This window comes from Saccopteryx bilineata, chromosome 6 (assembly GCF_036850765.1).
Source record: "Saccopteryx bilineata isolate mSacBil1 chromosome 6, mSacBil1_pri_phased_curated, whole genome shotgun sequence".
NCBI classification, from domain to species: Eukaryota; Metazoa; Chordata; class Mammalia; order Chiroptera; family Emballonuridae; genus Saccopteryx; species Saccopteryx bilineata.
The window spans coordinates 206157206-206175516 of NC_089495.1; the positions used below are offsets into that span (position 1 = coordinate 206157206).

The 18311-nt window shown below is 54.7% G+C and overlaps 1 protein-coding gene across 8 annotated transcripts in view; it reads left to right on the forward strand.

Moving 5' to 3' along the window:
* The first annotated feature begins 7195 nt into the window (after positions 1-7195).
* The window catches only part of SNPH (syntaphilin), a 42586-nt gene continuing 31470 nt past the window's right edge, over positions 7196-18311 (forward strand). For 5 of the 8 annotated variants that reach the window (XM_066236005.1, XM_066236006.1, XM_066236003.1 and 2 more), the window contains exons 1-2: positions 7196-7312; positions 7571-7677. The gene's annotated coding sequence lies outside the window, so the exon portion shown is untranslated. The remainder of the gene's footprint in view (positions 7313-7570; positions 7678-18311) is intronic. The other 3 variants (XM_066236000.1, XM_066236004.1, XM_066236009.1) reach the window with 1 other exon arrangement.

Sequence of the window (18311 nt, forward strand, 5' to 3'; positions counted from 1 at the left end):
TAGACTGTTAATATGGTGAATTACATCCATTGATTTCTGAATTTTAAACCAGCTTTGCATTTTCAGAATAAACTTTACTTTGTCATGGTGTATTATTCCTTTTATGTATCTCCGGCTTCAATTTGCTAATATATTTTAACAGCTTTATTGAGATATCATTCACATAGCATGAGACTCACCCTTTTTTAAAGCATTCAGTTCATGATTTTAGTGTATTCACAGTGTTAGGCAACCATAATAACCATTATTTAATTTTAGAACGTTTTCATTGCCCAGAAAGGAAACCCCATATCACTAGCAATCTTTCCCTCCCTCCCTACCTCCCGACAATACCTGGCAACTACCAGTCCACTTTTCTATCTCTGGCCTTTGGAGTCGGGCTTTTCCCACTTAGCATAATGTTTGTAAGGTTTATCCATGTTGTAGGCTGGTTCTCTATTTCATTCCTTTCAATGGTCAAATTAATATCCATTATCTGGATATGCGTTTTGTTGATCCACGCATCAGCTGGTAGGCATAGGGGTGGTTTCCCACTTTTTGGCAATTATGAATAATGCCGTTAATGCACATTAGTGTGTAAGTTTTTGTGTCTACATGTGATCATCTTTCTGATATCACATAGGAAGATATACATAGGTGTGCAATTGCCGAGTGATGTGATACCATATCTCTCTCATGGAGATATCATGTAACTATGTTTAAGTCTTTTCAGAAATTGCCAAGCTGTTTCCCAAAGTAGCTGCGTCATATTACATTTCCTCCGGCCTGTAACACAAGAGTTGCGATTTCTCTGTACCCTCACCAACACTTCTGTTAGTGTCTCTTTTTTTCTTATTATAGTCCTAGTGAGTGTGAACTGATACCTCCTGCATTTCCCTAATCACTAGTGATGTTAAATGTCTTTTCATATGGATTTGCTAATGTTTCGCTTAGAGGATTTTTGCACTTGTGTTCATGAGGAATACTGGTCTGTGTCTGTCTTTTCTTGTTCCGTCTTTTTCTGGTTTTGACATCAGGGTCATACTGGCCCCATAAAGTAACTTGGAAAGTGTTTTCCTCCAATTTTATTTTTCTGAGGGAGACTGTGTAGAACTGATGTCATTTCTTCTCTAAATGTTTGGCAGACTTCGCCTGTGCAACCATCTGGGTCTGGAGATTTATATCTTGGAAGATTTTAAACTATGAATTCATTTTTTAAATAGTTGTAGAGCTATTTAGTTACCAATTTCACTTGCTGGGAGTTTTGGTGGTTTGTGGTTTGCAATGAATTATTGTATTTCATCTAAATTGGTGACTGTGTATGTTTGGAGTGCTGTCTCACTCCCTTTCCTCGTCTGTGGGGTCCACAGGAACAACCCGTCTTTCATTTTAGACACTATTAGTTTATATCTTCTCTTTATTTTCTTCCCAGTAGTTCCAGAAGGTTAACTCATCTTACCGGTCTTTTTGAAGAAACCAGCTTTCCGTTTCATTGATTTTTCTCTCTTGTTTCTCTCTTTCTCTCTTTTTTTTTTTTCATTTCATTTATTTATGCTCTGATATTTATTTATTTCCTTTGCTTCCAGGGGTGGGGAGATTTCCCTGTTCTTTTTCTGTAATCCATTTCAGGTCTGTGTCATCAAAGAACATTTTAAATGACTTTGATTCATTTAAATTTCCCTACGGTGTGTTTTATGACCTAGTGTAGGGCCTGACTCGGTGGGCAGGGCGTTCTCTACAGGACAGTGGGAGCTACTTGCTTGACAAGCGCTGCTCAGCTCTTCTGCGTCTCTGCTCACTTCCTGCCGGCGAGTTCCGTTTACCACCGAGAAAGGGGCGTCCGTGCCTGCAGCTGTAACTGGGACCTGTCCGTCTCTTCTTTCTGGGCTGACCATCTTGTGCTTCGTGTGTTGGAAGCTCTTTTATTAGGTGCATTCACATTTATAATCATTACGTCTTCCTGCTGAAGTGACCCTTTTGTTGCTGTAAAATGGTTCTCTTTATACCTAATAATTTTCTTTGAAGTCTTCTATACTTTTTTTTTAAGCTGAAGTATAATTAGCCTATAATATCCTGTTAGTTTCAGGTGTACATCATAGTGATTTGAGATATATATATATACACACACACACACATATATAACAAAATGATCATCACAGTAAGTATCTGTTACCAAAATTACTACTTTTTTTTTTTTTAGCGAGAGAGAGACAAACAGAAAGGGAGAGAGATGAGAAGCATTAATTCTTTGTTGCGGCACCTTAGTTGTTCATTGATTGATTTCTCACATGTGCCTTGACTGGGGGGCTCCAGCAGACCCAGTGACCCCTTGCTCGAGCCGGCAACCTCGGGGTTTTGAATCTGGTTCCTCAGCGTCCCAGGCTGATGCTTTATCCACGGTGTCACCGCCTGGTCGGGCCAAAATTACTATACTATTATTGACTGTATTCCCCGTGCTGCGTGTTCCACCCTCAGGGTTTAGCTGGAGTTTGTACCTCTTCATCCCCTTCACCTGTTTCACTCGCTCTCCCACCGCTCCCCCTTCTGGTAAGCACCAGTTTGTTTCTCGTATCCACGAGTCTGTTTCTGTTTTGGTTTATCTGTTTTGTTTTTAGATTGCACATATAAATGAAATGACATAGTATTTGTCTTTCTCTGGCTATAAAGTCCTTTGCTTATATGAAACCATCCAGATTTCCTTTGGTTAGTATTTGCATGGTATATCTTTATCCACCTTTTACCTTTAAGCTGGGTTTCGTGTGGACCGGACCCGATTAAGTCATCATCCATTCCGACAATCTCTGTTTTGATGTGTTTACACCATTTACATTTCACGCAGCTGGGCTTGGATTTAGATCTACCGCGTTATTTTTGTTTACTGTTTGTTCCATTGCTGATTATTGCATGTCCCCCTTTCCTGCCTTACTTGGGAATATTTGAACATGTTTTAGAGTTCCTTTTTAATTTGTCTGTAGATTTTTACTATATCACTTGTTATATTTTTTTAAATGGGTGCCCTAAGAGTCACCAAACACGCTTAACCTTTCACATTCTACTCAGCATCCGTATGTCATCACTTCGAGCGGAGCGTTGAAACCTCGCACCGTAGAAGTTCCTTTACATTCTCTCCTTCCTAATGCAGTCGCCTGTTTTATATCGCTCTCTCTATATTGAAACTCCATCAGATCATGTTGCCATTTTTGCTTTCAAACCTATTTTGAAGAATTCAAGAGGGGAAGCCGAGGCTGTTCAAGGTACCCAGATATTTACCGTTCTGATCGTCCTTTCTTTCTCTCCTTCCCGATGTTCCAAGTTCGCTTTTAATATATACAGTTTCCCTTCTCACTGAAGGAGTTTCCTTAGCGGTTCTTCCAGAACAGCTCTTCTGGCGCTGGGTCTCCTTGTTCTCCTTTATCTGAGAATGTCTTTCTATCCCCTTTCCTTCTGAAGGGTATTTTTGCTGGGGATGCAATTCTGGTTGACCACTCTTTTCTTTCATCGATTTAAAATTTTTTTAACCCCCATGTTACCGCTGCCCGCCATGATTTCAGTTGAGAAATTAATTCAATAATTCAAACCATCATTCCTGACTGTATCATTTTTCTCTGATTGCTTTCAGTGGTTTTTCGTTTGCTTTTAGTTTTCGGTGGTAACTGACAGTTATCCTTTTCCTGTCGCATCATCATTCTTACTGGGTTTATCGACTTTGGGATTCACCGGAAAGCTGGAGCTCGGAGCTCTCCTCCTGTTCTCTGTTTTGCTGCCTTCTTCCCACGACTGAACCTGCGTCTGGAGCCAACATGGAGGGGCGGTGGGTTGGGGAGGGGGCAGAAAGAGACAGAAAAACAGCAGGGGCTCATCCTCTCTCGGGACTCCTGTTTCTCTGATCGGAAAAGTTTCTCCTTCCTCAGAGTTTTAGGCGTCTGTGAGTCCCTGCTGTCACAGCCACCACGGCAGCATTGCCTGGAGGCTGGGTCATGAGACCACAGAGGAAAGACTAGAAGAGAAAAGGAAAAGTATTTGCCCCACTCGTTCAGTGTGAGCATTAGGGGGTTGGGACCCCCTCGGCAGGTCCTCGGGTCGGAACTAGGAGACCCTGTGAGAGCTCTCTCTGCGTCGGTCCCCCGATTCCAGATCCTGGCTCTGTGGAAGCCAGGCCAGGGGACAGCGAGGAAACAAAATAGGTCGCTTCTCTAATCCAGTGGTGAGCCAAATTCCGGCCTCCTTCCCGAGTTTGCCGGCTGGTATCTCCTCTGCCAGAGCCTCGAGCGGTTGCTCCACGCAGGTTGCTCAGGTTTGACTACGGCTTGCAGTGAGGGGAGCGTGCTTAGCCAGGAACGGAGCTTGCTTTCAAAGGAAACAAATGTCAGCATTTCCCAACCAGCACAAGACAGAGCTACCGATTTCTTTAGAGTGATTTTGTTTTATACTTAAAATCCTCTTTATCTTTTCTTTTTTCTTTCTTTTTTTTTTCACTTGACATTATAACCGAACACTGGTTCTCTTTTTAATCCCATGCTTAATGGTATTGAGAAGAGAATTCTGTACTCAATAACACCATTCCAGGCTGGAGTATTGTGAGTGGGAGGTGCTCTCTAGCTTGAGGGAAGTTTCTTTGTGGAGGTTTCTGGGAAATGTAGTCTTCTGAGTACCCAGCAGAAATCATGGAGGACAGACCAAAAAGTGTATCTTTAATGAGAACATCAGAAATGATCTCCTGATAAACAGTAATGACATGGCTCCCTTTGGTTTTGCTGTAAGTGTGAAGAAGAAAACCACATGCATTTTGAGTGGGCCTTAGGGCAGATGAAACAATTCATCAACTTGCTAATCCAGCATTGGGGTTTATTACAGCAGGCCTTATTTCACATGGCTTTCTCAGCCTACATGTTCTATTCCCGTGACAGGCGTTCTACATGTTTCCCACAAAAAAATAACGTAAGCAGGGTCATCTGACAGAAGAATTCAATTTAATCGAATAGAGGGAACATATAGCCAATGTCAAAAAAAAATCTATAGGCCTTTGTTGCAAAATTATAAACATCATTACAGAGTGATTTACCACCTATTGAAGCTACAGAAAAAGATTTACCAGTTATTTGAACATTTCGTTTATTGAATTATTATTTTTTTTCATGTACTGGTACATTAGAAATGTTAAGCAGGCTAGTAGTGCAGAGTCATGATATAAAGCAGGGGTCCCCAAACTTTTTACACAGGGGGCCAGTTCACTGTCCCTCAGACCGTTGGAGGGCCGGACTATAAAAAAAAACTATGAACAAATCCCTATGCACACTGCACATATCTTATTTTAAAGTAAAAAAACAAAACGGGAACAAATACAATATTTAAAATAAAGAACAAGTAAATTTAAATCAAGAAACTGACCAGTATTTCAATGGGAACTATGGGCCTGCTTTTGGCTAATGAGATGGTCAATGTGCTCCTCTCACTGACCACCAATGAAAGAGGTGCCCCTTCCGGAAGTGCGGCGGGGGCCGGATAAATGGCCTCAGGGGGCCGCATGTGGCCCGCGGGCCGTAGTTTGGGGACCCCTGATATAAAGTCTGTGCAGTCACTTGACGAATTCTTCTCCTGGAAAAGTCTGCTGAGGATGGAGAGCAGAGGATACTAAGTCCAGCCTTGCCACGAGGCAAAACTGACGGGCGTAAGAGTCTTGAGACCAGGATGGCATCTGACCTAGTGTCATCCTCGTCCTCCTCCTCCTCCTCTTCCTCTCCCTCCTCCTCCTCCTCCTCCTCCTCCTCAGCAACCGAGCTATTTCAGTGCCTGAGGCGAGGCTGTGGAGCCATCCTCAGTGTCGGGGGCCAGTGTGCTGGAACCATTCAAGCCATGGCTGCTGGGGCCGGGGCGGGGGGGTTGTGGGGCACAGAGAAAGAGAGTGGAGGGGGAGGGGTGGAGAAGTAGATGGGCAGTGCTTTTCCTGTGTGCCCTGACCCGGAATCAAACCCAGGACTTCCACACACCGGACCGACGTTCTACCGCTGAGCCAGCCAGCCAGGGCCAGACCTAGTGTTCTTAGAGAAGACTAGGGCCTGGCGCAATGTGTGACTGCTCTCATTTGCTTGGTCAATAGTTACCTGTCCTTAATACATGTTAGACCCTATTCTAGGCGCTGAGGATATAGTAGGGGACAAAACAGAGTTCCTTCCTTCACAGAGTGCCCATTCTAGTTGGGAGTGATGATGACAGACTAACAAGGAGTAAACACGCCACCCATCAGCAGGTGGCGAAATACCGGCAGAAGTAGGGCAGAGGGAGTGGGGAAGAAGGGAGTTGTTCTTTTATGTGGGGTGGTCAAGATAGGGCTCCCTGAAACCTCGAGGCCTGAGCAGGGTCCTGGAGGAAGGGAGGGAGGGAGGGTTCTGAGCGGAGGAAGGACTGGTCAGATCGCTAGGGCTGGTTCAGAAGGAGGTGGCCCCTTCGCACGGCTCCCACTTCCCACACAGGAGCCACACGAGAAGCGAGGCCCAGAGAGGGAGTTAACTTATCTCTTGTGGAGGTATGTCTTGTTGCATAGTTACACGTGGAAGGGCCAGGCAGAAAATCCAGTCTTCTGGCCTTTCCCTCCCAGGTGTGTCTCCCCCTCCCCGCCCTTGTTTCCCCCCTAGTGATGGAGGACCGGAGGAAGAGGTGTTCCATGATCACTTGCTTTAGGTTGCTTATCTTTCCATCTTTCCAAATGATTCACCATCTTAACTTCAAAAGAAACACATTTTCCTTTCCAGATACGTAAGATTCTCCGCTCATTTTCCTTAGCTTTCTCAAGTGCATTTTGCATGAAATAACCCCTCCCTGGTCTTGGGTTGGGGGGGAGAGAAAATGTTCCTAAGGGCATTTGGATCAAATTACTATTTCATCTAAGCCGACTCTGTGTCCAGAAGCGAGAATGGTATCATCATCCCCTGTTAGTTAGGGACCAGAAAGCTGAGGCCCAGAGAGGTTAAGGGACTCACCCAGGGTCACACAGCCTTTTAGGGGGCGGGGGGGGGGGGGGACGGACCAGCGCGCTTTCCGCGATGGCCCACCGCCCAGCTCTCAGCCCAGGCTGGTGTGTGGGTGAGAGAGAGGACGCCACCCCGCGTGCTTACGTGTCCGCTCCCACGCCCAGATGGAGCCAGGCGCCAACTATCTCTTTAAGAAGGAAAGTGAAGGCCGGCCGCTTACGCAGCCACCTCGCCCTCCCCGCCCCTCCCCGCCCTCCCGGCAGCCCCAGCCCCGGCAAGCGCCCAGTTAGCTGCCTCCAGCAGGGGCTCCGGAGAGCAGCTCGGCGGCCCTGGCCGGGCAGCCGAAGCCATGGAAGCCTCCGCAGGTGATGACAGGGATCCCTGGAACCTCCAGGCCCCCCGCCCAGCGAGCGCGCCGCAGCCCCGAGTGCCAAGTGCGGGGTTGGGGGGAGGGGAGGCGCGGAGCGCACGGAGGAGCGGACGGGGCGCCGGGCAGGCAGCCTGCCCTCCAAGCTCTCTGGCTGCGGCGGCCCAGCTGTCAGCGTCGGGGGGCTCCGCTGCCCAGGTGTCCCCGCCCGCGTTCACCCGCACCTGTCTGTTTTTTTTCCTACCCAACGCCGCAGGTTGCTGATCCGGGCCGGGCAGCTGCAGCAGCGACTGCAGAGGCGCTGCGCCAAGCCGGGCCGGAGGGGTGCGAACCGGCGGGGCTGCGGAGGGCGAGCGGACGCAGGTGAGGAGGCCGCGGCCAGCCGGGAGGGGCCCCTACGCTGCCCCCGGTGGGCGGCAGGCGGCAGGCGGCAGGTGGGGGTCGCTCTCTGCGGTAGAACCCTCCGAGCGCACCAGCCGAGGAGGGGTTAACCGTGACTCATTTGTATCCTCCCTGCGTTCCCCTGCATCTTCTAATTGCATCCACCACCACCTTGAAATTCACAACTAGAGGAGGCAAATTGCCACCGGGAAGATGCCCGAGGTGGGCGATGAGGAGGCTTGGAGGGACCACCCCATTTCCGTTTGTCTCCCTCTTCCAGCGTTTGGCAAACGTTAAGCCTCTTTCCTCTTGGAAGAGGAGCGACGGTACCCGGAGGGGGGTGGTGGTGGTGGTGGCCGCCGAGGGTGGAACCCCATCCCCAACCCAAGGTCAAGTGCCACGGACTGCCTCCTTCCCACGTCTCCCCCTGAAAAGCACCGGGCCCCGCAGGATTCCCTCTGGAGAAAAAACGCCCGTGACCTCTAACGTGGGAGGTCTCAGCCTCAGTCTCCCCGGAGGACCTTCCGCGGGACGTGTCGCGTTCTCCATCCACTCCTGGGCCGGGAGCCGGCTGTTAGAACACCTGCCAGCCTGGGAAGCCCTGTGTTCCCTTCCTCAGCCCTACAGAGGGGAGAGGCCTGGTTCCACGCTGCCTGCTGCTTCTGCCTTCTCCACCCGTCTGGGGATGTGGGACAGGCTGGCCCTGCTGCCCAGAGAAAGGTGGCTTCTGCAGGCAGGGCTGGTGGCAGGGAAGGTGACAGGGGTTGGAACCCGAGTCCCTTAGCTTGCTAGTAGGCCATTAGTAGCCATTTTAAAATTCTTTAGGCGTGGGTGTCTGTCTGCTCATCTGTGAAGTGCAGGAGTTGGATGAGATGGTCTGGACGATTTTAACGTGTCCCTCGAACAGCTGCCGCGTGTCAAGGGGACCCCTCTGGTAAAGCGACCCGGGGTTTACACCGGAATCTAGGAAATAATTGGGTTTTTTTCTCAGTGTGAACTCTTTCCACTCTGGACCTCAGTTGAAATGTTGACCTTGCGGGTCTCCTGGGAACCGAAAGCGTCCCACGGTCCTGGACTGCCCGCCCCTGTGCCGTCACCGGGGTGACCTGTCAAGTTGCTTCCCTTCCCCGACCTTCAGTTTCCGCGTCTGTAAATCTGGGAGAAGGGTCCATGCCTCAGAGGGTCGATGCTAGGTTTAAAGGAAACACTTACCACTGGACCTGTGCCGGCACACAGTAGGTCCTCAGAGACGCAGGACTTGGGGGGCAGACGGGGAAAGAGGAGGAGCCGCTTTCAGTCCCCTTCCTCCTCGCCACCCGCCCTCCCCCACCCTCCCCTCCGCCGGTCTCTCCTGCTTCTCCGTGGCTGGCGTCCCTGCCAGGGGATAATGAATGCTGGAATGTGTCAGGCTGCTGGGCTGAGGGCCTCAGAGGCAACCGGGAGATGCCGACGGTTCTGCCTCAAGGGCTCTGTGACATCCCTTCAGCAGATGATGGCCCCGAGGAGGATATACAGCCCAGCCCTGGCTTTGGCACATCCTGGGATCTGAGGGCAGAGTCGCTAAGGGGAACAAGCAGAGAACTCCTGTGTGCCCGCCAGGGGGCAGTGGCCAAGGCTTCCTGACTTCAAATGGAGCCCACTGCGGGCCCTCACCCTCCCTGGAGCCTGTCTCTCGAGCACCTCCCTGAGATGAGGGGGTCCGTGTTTCCTCTCCTTCATCCTCCCTCCTGCTGTGGCTCTCAGCCTCGCCTTCGCCCTGTCTTGCTCTGGCTTATATGCCACAGATACATCCTGCCCCTGGGCAGCAGGGTAAAGAAAGCTCCCCACAGGGCGGGGGCGGGGCATTTTGCTGCGGTGTCATTTGGGCCAAAAAAGAAGTGGTGTCTCCACCTGCCCTGAGTCCTCCCGGGAGAGGCCCTGTCTTTCCCCCACCTGGGTCTTCAACCTCTGGTCCGTGGCCAGGCCCCAAGTAGGTCTTCCGTGACTTTGAGGAAATGATGTCCCTAAGCCCACGGGTCGAGAGGGATTGCGGGAATGTGTTGATGGGGTAGGACGATAATGCCCATTGTTGGTTGTCACTTCTGTTCCTGACACCGTCGTTGTTATCACCGTTGCCGGTGGCCAACAGCGGTTTCACCTTCTCCTCAGGTCGGGCTTGAAGGTGCCGCATGTGCCGGGGGAGCGGTGGCATCAGCAAGCCGATGGGCCGAGATGAACGGGAAGGGAAGGGAAGGGAAAGAGGGGTGCCAGCCACTTGCTGCGTCTGCGTGGGGAGGGCGGGGCAGAGGAGAAGAGCCACGGGAGCCAGAAGGGATGCAGGGTGGCAGCTGGGGAGACCCAGTCCCACACCTCCCGGTGTGACCTTGGGCCGCCTCTCAGGCCTCCTCTCCAGACCTCCGGCTCTCCAGCTGTAAAGGGAAAGGACCAGACGGCGTGATCCCTCAGGGCCCTTCCGGTTCTGACATTGATTCCCCCCCCCCAGTGGATTTTGTTAAATAAAAAGTAGACTATGGTGACTGGGTCGCTGATGGAGTTCCAGACCACTCCCTACCTCGGGGAGCTCTCGTAACAAATTCTGCACATGTGAAAGGTGGTGAGACTGAGGCTTAGAGAGGTCGACTCCCCCAAGATGGCACAGCCCGTCATGGCAGAACCGCTGCCCGACGCCAGGTCTGCCTGACTCGAGAGAACACACTCTCGCAGAAGTCTCGCTGCCTCTCCCGGACAGACCTTGCTGTCACGCACGCGGGTCATGTGTGCACTGCCTGTGCGCAGAGGCGTTCGGAGAAGGGACAGGCGTTTCCCTCACGTGGTTACTGGCTGGGTCCAAGTGTGCGGAAGGGGGTCCTCCCTGCTCCGTGAGCTCGGCTGCGCTGGTGGGTGGTGGGTGCCCCTCTGCCAAAGAGAATAGCTGGGGATGGATGACAGCTCAGCACAGACGCGCTTTGGGGGCGCTTCCTGGGTGCTGTGCTGTTCACCCGGGTTCGTGTATGCACTTCTGAGACAGTCCCCTTCTGTAGTGGGTCCTGTACGTGGACCCCTTGTGCAAGGGAGGGAGCCAGGAGGGCAGAGAGGCAGGGGGTCTTGCCCAGAGTCACCCTGCTGATTTGTGGTGACACCTGAGACAGTGTAGCTGGAAGCGCGCTGTGCTGGGAGCCGGGGGGACGCTCTCAGTCCGACCCCTCTCAGGGACTGGGCAGCGGCATTCCCACCCCCCACAGGGACAGGGCGCACCGACCGACTCTGCGAGACCTGAATGCCACCTTGTCCCAGCAGAGGAGTGGAGGGGACTCCTTGTCTCACTAAAGGTCGAGCAGCATCTGTGTATTATTAACCACGCCCCCGAGGTCAGTGCACGGGACCCAGACAAGAGGGAGAGCCCACGTGCAGGTTGAAGAGGCTCCCAGCTGACAGGGCAGGTGACCCTCTAGCCAGGTAGGCGTGATGAACCAGCTCAGAACAGATGGGGTATCACGGGACAGGGACAGGGACAGGGGGACGGCGTCTCCTACTCAGTGGTCAGGAAAGCTTTCTGAGATGTGAGCCCACGGTCATCTCCTTGTTTCGGGCACTGAGTTTTGCATGATGGTGATGAGAAACGTTCTACCCAGCTTAGGATATTTCTGGACAGCTTGGAAGACTGTTGGCTTTTGAACCTCCAAGAACCCAAAAAGGGGCCACAGACGCTGGAGGGACAACTCAAGCTCACTCTGTGGCACAGTTCCAAGCGGAACTGTCCATTTGTGCCGGGTGGGCCGAAACCCTTCTGCGCTTAGGTGCTGATGGAGGCAGGGCTGTGACATTCCTCTTGGAAAGCCTGTAAGGGGCCTGCAACCACGCAGTGGACTCGGGGCGCCCCTCCCAGCACGCGGCGGACTCGGGGCGTCCCTCCCCGGCACGCGGCGGACTCGGGGCGTCCCTCCCCGGCACGCGGCGGACTCGGGGCGCCCCTCCCCGGCACGCGGCGGACTCGGGGCGCCCCTCCCCGGCACGCGGCGGACTCGGGGCGCCCCTCCCCTGCACGCGGCGGACTCGGGGCGCCCCTCCCCGGCACGCGGCGGACTCGGGGCGCCCCTCCTTTGCACGCGGCGGACTCGGGGCGTCCCTCCTTTGCACGCGGCGGACTCGGGGCGTCCCTCCTTTGCACGCGGCGGACTCGGGGCGTCCCTCCCGGCACGCGGCGGACTCGGGGCGCCCCTCCCGGCACGCGGCGGACTCGGGGCGTCCCTCCTTTGCACGCGGCGGACTCGGGGCGTCCCTCCCGGCACGCGGCGGACTCGGGGCGTCCCTCCCCGGCACGCGGCGGACTCGGGGCGTCTCTCCCCGTCACGCGGTGGACTCGGGGCGTCCCTCCCCAGCACGCAGCGGACTCGGGGCGTCTCTCCCCGTCACGCGGTGGACTCGGGGCGTCCCTCCTCACGTCTGTTCTGATCGGCCCTCCCGTCTGAAGCACCGGACCCTGGAGAGGTGAAGACGTTTGCCCAGGGTTACACAGCGAGGCTTGGATCCTAACCCCGGCCCAGTGGGGTCTGCATTTCTCAGCGATACGCAGTCTTTCCACCTGCAGGCCACCAGGAGCCTGAGCGGCCGTTTCTGCACCTGGTGAGCAGCTCACCCTGCGAGAAGGTCCGGTACAGGTGACAGGAAGCTCCAGGCGAGGGCCCTGCCCCGGGAGAGGCCCGCGTCCCCTGGGCTGCTCTGCGCCTCTGTTTAGTAGATACTTATGAAGTGTGTGTGTCGCACGCTCAGCACTGGCCTCTGGATTGAGGTGCTGCGTCAGCCCGAAGGGGCTGAGTGTCTCCGAGGTGGCCCGGGGTCAGTGGAGGAAGCCGGCCCTAAGGGCTCGGGGAGACTCCCTCGGCTTGGAGGCCAGCTCCCTGGGTGGCCCGAGGCAGGGCCCCCGCCTGCCCACACCTGCACCAGGAGAGTCAGAGGGGATCTCTGAGGGCTTTTCAAGCCCTGGCTGGCTAACAATCCAGCCACTCTTCCTTCTGTCCTCTCGCCGCGTTAGGGGGCACGGGAGTGGATGGGAGACAGCCGTAACCCGAGGAAGGGAGAGATAAATACAACAAGAGGCACGGACAATGCTCTGCGGCTTTGCTGGAGGGGGAGGGCTTGGGAAAGGCTCGGTTCAAAAGCCACCTCTTGGGGACAGGAGGGGATGCCGGTAGACACGGTGTGAGGGGGTTTTGTTGTTGTTTTGAACCAGGAGAAGCAGCAGAATCGTGCTGTCATTCGAGGACAGGAGGGCGTTAGAGCAGCGTGGCGGTCCCCAGACGTAGACCTCAGATATCAGTATGTTTGGGAATCCATCCTGGGTGAGCCAGCGTTTTGTTTGTGCCACATAAGGACCTTCAGCTGGCCTTGAGAGGTTTCCTGTCACTCTCTCATAGGGAGAGAAAGAACAGCTTAGCACCTCTGTCCCCATAGGAAGGAGCCTGGATCACACCAGGAAAAACAGGTACTTCACTAAGTTGGACGCACGCTGCTTCCTGCAGCCCTCGCCGTGGCTGAGCCTCACGGGCGCACGCTGCTTCCTGCAGCCCTCACTGTGGCTGAGCCTCATGGACACACGCTGTTTCCTGCAGCCCTCGCCATGGCTGAGCCTCACGGGCGCACGCTGCTTCCTGCAGCCCTCGCCGTGGCTGAGCCTCACGGGCGCACGCTGCTTCATTTAGCCCTCACCGCGGTGCCCGCGTTTTGCTCCAGTTGCCGCAGACCAGCTGTTCCTCGTGTTGAACCCCGGAGTTGGGCTGCTGCTTGGGTTTGAATCCCGGCCAAGTGACTTTTTCTCTAAGAGCCTCTGTTTCCCCATCTGTAAAATGGGGGAGCAATGCTGTGTACCTCACCAGGTCACAAGCAAGTCTGCACGCCAACGGCCATGCACGGAATGCACAGGACTGCACACCTGGAGGTCCACGGAGGCCCGATGGGCGACTGGGCTGACGGGGGGGGGGGGGACCGCCAACCAGCAAGGGCTCGCTCGCAGGAGGCAGCCGCTCACGGGCTCCTGGGCCTGAAGTTGTCAGATGTTCTGATTTCTAAGACATCTGGGTGTGTGTTTGTGACGGCTCTTGATTTTGAAAATGTAGTCAACTAGCCTGACCTGTGATGGCGCAGTGAATCCAACGTCGACTTGGAAATGCTGGGGTCGCCGGTTCAAAACCCTGGGCTTGCCCTGTCAAGGCACATATGAGAGTTGATGCCTCCTGCTCCTCCGCCCCTTCTCTCTCTCTCTCTCTTCTCTAAAATGAATAAACAAATTTAAAAAAGAAAGGAAAATAAATAAAATGTAGTCAATTAGGCCATGTTAAAAAAATATTTTTTTCCATTGATTTTGAGAGAGAGAGAGGAAAGGGGGGAGGAGGGAGAGGGAAAGAGAGAGAGAGAGAGAGAGAGAGAGAGGCATCAAAGCATTGTTCCACTTAGTTGTGCACTCACTGATTGCTTCTCGCTTGTGCCCTGACCGGAGATCGAACCCACGACCTTGGTGTGCCGAGATGATGCCCTATCCACTGAGCCACCCAGCCAGGGCCTAGGCCACATATTTAAATGCGCATATTAAACGCTGCCTGTGGCAGGCCATCAGTCTGCGTCCTGTGATGACGGTGATGATGACAGCTTCCAGGTGCCGGACGCGTAGTGCTTCGTAGTTGTCAGCTGAGCCTGAGGATGGAGAAGGGAAACGGGCCAGAAAGGCAGGCCTGGGCCGGGGCCGCCTCATCTGCCAGGCCAGGCACCACGTTACTTAGGCAGCTCGTGAGCGTCTGCTTCTGGGCCTCCAGCTTCGAAGGCCCTGTGTGTGTCCCTCTCCTCTCAGCAGCCCTGGCGGGACCGAGTCTCTTGGGACTGCGGCCTCCAGACACCTCTGTGCCCACTTGAAGTTGGCACGAGCCAGGCTTCCTGATCCCGGGGCCTTTGGAAGCTTGGTCGGCAGCCTCAGAAGAGGGAACCTGGCTGAGGGCCTGTGCAGCTGGCACGGAGCCGCCCTGGAGACACGGGTGTGAAGAGAGGGCCTGGTGGCCCCTTTGTGGGAAGGGGGCGGGCCCTGTTCTCAGGAAGCCGGGCCAGCCCACGGCCGGCCAAGGTTCTGCTGCCTTCTGCTTGGGTCGCGAGGAGGTCTGGGCACTGAGCGGTCTCGCCGGGGCAACCCTGCCACACGGCCGCCACGGAGGGGGAGCCGTCAGGCTCTGGCCGGGGAGGAGAGGCCTCTGAGGAGTTCCGGATTAGCAGGGGAAGCCCCGCTGACTTGGTTTCAGGGCATTCTGGGATTCAGAGTAAAGCCTCCAATGACAGTTTATATTCTGTGGCTCCGGTTAATCAAATATTCACCAAACACCTACCCTGGTCAGGCTTTATCCTGGCCACCGTGGGGGAATGCAGAGAAATATCGCCATCCATCCTTTCAACGGATAGGCGCAGAACGCCTCCTCTGGGCCGGGCACCGAGGTGTGGTCCCTGCCCTCAGGGGGCCTTTAGCCTGGGTGTAGAGATGCAGAGGGCGCCCCGGGCCTGGCCCCTAGAAATATGAACGGCAGCTGCCCTTGGGTTGTGGGCCGGGTGGATAGGAGGCACCCGGCACACAGGGCCTCTCGTGGAGGGTGGCAGTGGGGACTGTGCCCACGGCAGGGAGGCTCAATGAAAGGGTAGCAGCGTTAGCATGAAGCTGGACAGCGGGAGGGTCTCAGAAGGAAGGCCCAGACGAGATGGGTCAGGCAGAACGAGAGGAGGCAGCGGAACAACTCAGGCCCACTCAGTCCGCCTTTTCCTCGTTTTGTGAATGGGGGCACGACAGGGCGGCGCCGGGAGGGGGCGGAGTTTGTTCAAACCAGTGGTGGGATTCAGGCCGTTCGCATCGGAGCGCTGGTCCAAGCCGCGTTGCCTCTATGTGAGCGATTAACGCGCAAGACTGTAGTAAAACTAGCGCTCGTGACCAGTGAGGCCCAGTTCTACCTGGGGCGGTAGGGAGGTGTTTATAGTTAAGAAAAACGGGCCAGTCGGACAGGAGAAGCCCGCCAGAGTTATAGAACCATGGAGTGGTGGGGTCGGAACCCCAAACACGGTTGTATTGGACGAGGCTGCCACTCTGTCTGTAGGGACGGAGTCGTCTTCAGGGGTTAAGGATCATTGTCTGCAAACACCCAAAGCATGGTCACAGGAGAGAGCCTGGGCTTCCGCATGCCCCTGGCGGGCCCCAGACCAGCCAAGGACGCCAATGTTAGCTCAGTTCCAGGAAGAACATTCCAAAGTGAAAAGCCATCTAACCGTGAAATGGTACGTGTGGAGGGCTAGCTCCCCATCTCTGGGCTGCTCACGTCGCTCCGGGCATACTAAAAGGGATTCTTGCATCGGGCATGGCGTTAGGAATGGCTGGCTGGACAGTCCTGCAATCCGGACGACCTGGAATTCCAGTAGGACCAGTCACAGGTGTTGCAAGTGGTGGGTGGCACTGGCGTTCCCAGGAGAAAGAATGACGGTAGGCTGGGGCTTATCTAGGAAGACTTCCTGGAGGAGGAGGAAGAACTAGCTCAGGATCTAAGGGCTGGGGAAAGGGAAAGGAGTGGGACTGTATAAGGCGAACAAATCCTAGGGCAGTGAGCCCACCAGGCGGGCTGGTACCCCTCAGCAAAGGGCATTCCCCTGTTCTCCTGAGCTTTTTAAATGGTGGGAACAGAGGCACAGTGAACCTTGCATCTTCGCCGAAGCTTCATTGGGAGGTCAGCTGGGCACCACTTACTTCTACGTCTGTGCCACCCACCTCGTTCCCGTCCTCCCTCTCAGAAGTGGCAGACTTTGGGCACTGAGTTCAACTGGGAGAGAGTCGTGCCAGACCTCACCTGGTGTGAAGGCCGTGGGACAGCCTGTGGCCTGTGACCAAGGCCACCTTCTTCACATTCAGGTCCCTAGAGCCAGAATCGGGGGAGTCCCTGAAGCAGCCCCGGGCCTCCTAGGTGCTCTCGCTGTTCGGGGTGAGCACTGGCTTCGGAGTCCTGCCTGGCTCCTCTCCAGTCCTGCTGCTGGTGAGCCTGGGACCTGACGCCCTGTTCTCATGGACCAAAGAAAGAGGGATCCGTTGTTTTCCTGCCTGACAGGGGAGGGGTGACCTGCTCAGGTCCTCCGTGTGGAAGGGCCTGTGTACCGCAGACGTCCCTTCTCCACGGTCCTCCCTGGCCTCTCCGCCCCTCTGAGCCCCGGCTCCTGTCTGGGTCAATGAGAACAACTGTATTACACAGCAGTGGAGGGATGTGTGACCTCAGAGCATCCTCCTGCGGTCCTCCTCTCCAGAGGAGAGAGGAGAGCTTTATTCTAGAAGAGGAACGGAGTCACGGGGAATTTATGCAACTTCTCCGGGGTCCCATGGCTATGGCGCGTGGCTGCGCGGCCCACTGTCTGACACCAGACCCTGCGGGCTCTGCCCCCTCCCTTCTTCTCCATTTGTTTTCTCATTCTTTTCTCTCCTTCTTTCTGTCCTCTCAGGCCTGTGAGCGTCTTTCTTCCCTCCCCGGCCCTTGGCTGGGCTCTTCAGAGCAAGCTTACCAGCCCCAGGCCTGCTTAGAGGCAGCCTGCATAACAACTAGAGAAAGGCATTTGGAAGCTTTGTGGCTTCAGAAGTGTCCCTCAGTGGCTCTTGGACACATTCTACCCCAGACCAGCAGTATTCTCTCCAGGGGCCATTCCTTTCCTCCTCAATTACTTTCACTCACCCCAGTTCCCTCTGCCTAAAACTTTCTTCCTACCACGACTGCCGTCTCCCGTGTTCCGGTCTGTCTCAAGGACCAGCTCAGATGCTGTCTTTCGGGGTCCCTCTCCTGATCCGTCTCCTGACTCCCACCGCTCCATCACACGCAGAGCCCGGGCTCTTGGGCGCCAGGCCACGCAGCGTGCTGTTGGGGTGCAGGGCACCGGCCACTCCCCACCCACCGTTCCCTGCTCTGCAGAGTCTAGGCTGGGCTGGGCTGGGCTGGCTGGCACCTGCGGCCCAGACAGGAGCTGCAGGACAATGGGAGCTGACTCCCTGTTTTGTGGCTTCCCTTTGGAAAGCCCGTGGGCTATTCCCTCTGAGGGTCTGTCCCTGGGAGAGGAGGAGCCTCAGGTTTGGTAAGGGCTGGCAGGAGCTTGTCATCCTACGGAATCCCGGAGGTCAGCATCCCGGTGAAGGAAGCCAGGCTCCAATCCCAGGGGGTGCCAGGTCCTCTGCCCTGAGTGGTCAGGAATAGAAGGCACCTCAGTCTCTGCCGTGAACTTACACTGTGACCGTGGGCGAGTCACGTGATTTCTCTGAGCCTTTGTCTCCTGGGTAGTAACCCCAGGCATCGTAATCATAGTCGCAGCTCTTTAGAAGCAAAGCCAGCGTGAGAATTAAACTAGATTAGAAATCCCACCTGGGCACAGCCTCCTGCACAGGGTTTAGCACACAGTAGGTGCTCAATCAGTGCCATACCCTTCCATTCACACTTAGAAAGAACTTGATCGCCTCTCTGGTTTTCCAAAGATCCAGCACGTCTTCTGTGGGTAGTGAGCTCCCCTCTCCCTGGAGGTATTCACACGGGGGCCTGAGGAATGTTATTCGGAGAAGTGGAACTTCCAACAGATGGATGTTGGTTGGGCTTTTGAAA